This window comes from Atta colombica, unplaced genomic scaffold (genome assembly GCF_001594045.1).
Source record: "Atta colombica isolate Treedump-2 unplaced genomic scaffold, Acol1.0 scaffold277, whole genome shotgun sequence".
Taxonomy (NCBI): Eukaryota; Metazoa; Arthropoda; class Insecta; order Hymenoptera; family Formicidae; genus Atta; species Atta colombica.
This window is the reverse complement of record NW_017259378.1, coordinates 1,183,508-1,185,752: the sequence shown is the minus strand read 5'-3', so window position 1 is coordinate 1,185,752 and position 2,245 is coordinate 1,183,508. Positions and strand designations below refer to the sequence as shown.

General features: G+C 22.5%; 1 protein-coding gene across 1 annotated transcript in view; it reads right to left on the bottom strand.

Annotated features, from left to right (window-relative positions):
- The window catches only part of LOC108689784, a 16,898-nt gene that overhangs the window by 715 nt on the left and 13,938 nt on the right, over positions 1-2,245 (bottom strand). The gene's annotated exons all lie outside the window — the stretch shown is intronic.

The window sequence follows — 2,245 nt, the reverse complement described above, 5'->3', positions numbered from 1 at the left end:
TTATATTATATTATATTATATTATTATATATACGATTCTATTATTCTATTTATGTAAAATATTTCATTTTTTTATACTTTAAACTTACAAAAATTTTGATTAACTTGTTCGAATTGTTCGTTGAATACTTCACAAGTTTTAATCGAATATTCGCTGCACATGTGTGACAAGTCAAATGACGTTACAAGGAAACAATCTCGTAACGTCTATAGTCTCTCAATATGATAATGATATTTCCAACTTTCCTCTTCATATAAGGTATCTATATTATTATCATAATAAAAGACTTGCAGTCCTCTCGTAAAATAATATTCCCGAGAATTGAGAAGTGACATTCTTCCGAAATAATATCTATGCGAAATTGCATAATATACCATTATTTTTGCAGAGACAGTCGCGGACAATTCTATATAAAAGAAGTCAGGTATATACAAGCAGAGATATATAGAAAAATAAATTCTTTAAATTGTCATCAGTAGAGTAGCTATAAACTATCTCCGAGATACTTGATACAATTCCTTTTGTGTTCTTTATTGTAAAATATCTTATTTATAACTCATTATTACTTATTTATAACATCACAATATTATTCTGTGATACAATGAAGATACTCGAAAAAACAAATATTTTCAAATATTAATTGAGCAGTGACTACAACTTACCTGTATACAACATTAATGCCATCCGTTACTTAGTTACAAGCTATTATTATTACATTTCATCATAGTATCTATATTCTAATTATTTATATGATATTATGATCGTGCACTCTTTTAGATGAATTTTTATATTTTTGATTGAACATAAAAAAAAAGTGTGTAAAGTCATAATTTGTTATAAATTATTAAAATTTATGCAAATTTTAATAATATATAATATAATACTTTTTATATTACAAATATTCAAATATTCACTGCATATAATTTTGAACAATATTCAATGCTTCTTTAGTTTTAGATTTACTAATATTTTTTTATGTAAAAAATAGGTGACTACAATTCTATGAAAATAATTCATTTATAATGTTGAAGATCAAATTGAATTTACAGATGTATGAATGTAAAACATTACAATAGTAAGAATGTTAAATATATATATCACTACAATTATTTTGTTTTTATAAGTAACATACATTTATAAACATTTTTAATTAATTTGCGAGATATATTTGCTTAAATACTTTAAAAGGAATTATATTATCGTATGTTTGACAAATTAGTTATACTATAAAACTTTATGAATTTAGAAATTTTTCATAATATTTTTTTCATAATATTTATTTTTTTAAATATTATAACTATATTGGATAACAATATGTACATATGTCAAATTTTTGTGAAATATAATTGTAAAATATTATTACAGAATTACTTAATGTCTATTTTAAAAATAACACTGCGAGATAAAAAGGAAAAACATGTTAAAAGAACACATCTTATCCATCTTTATTATGACATTTTTCACATATATTTTAACGTATTTTTTTATCCATGTATGTCAATTACGAGATACTATATTTTTTTATTTCCTGTCATTATATGAAAAAAATGTCGTTATATACAAAAACAATATTTTCAAATCTGAGAACTAAATTCATTTTATCTTTATAAAATATATTTATTGTAAAATACTCATTGTAGGATATTCTATTTCATGTTTTCATAATGTCTATAACAATTCCGTATTAGAATATTACCATTATATGAATAACTTCTTATATAGATCATAAAAAATAGAGAAAGTTATAATAAGAATCATTTCAAGTGTACTAGTTCAGAAATCGAAGAAACAACATAAAATTAAATTTTGTTGCATAATATGCATCTGCGTGTGTAAACTCATATTGTCCAACAAATATATACATATTGTATACAAATGAAAATAGAGTTTTGAAATAACAGAAGCAGTGTTCCAAAATTTATTGCCACTATTGAAAATCTGTAGTTTACATTGCAAGCAAATTTTGGAACACAGCCAGAGTGAGCTGAGGTTTAAGCAAGTTAAGCAGTTTTGTGATTTCTAGAAATTAGAACATAATATAATATAAGCATCATTGTGTTATTTTTTTTATATCTCATCATTCTTTTACTTGAACTTCCTTTGCAGCTAATCATAACGTTGAGTTTGAATCTAATACATTCAAAATCTTTATTTTCCAGCAAAATAAAAATACAACAAGAAAATATAAAAATCGTGAAAGGATTTTTTTCTCTTATTTTATATTTAACTATTTTTCTTTATTTAT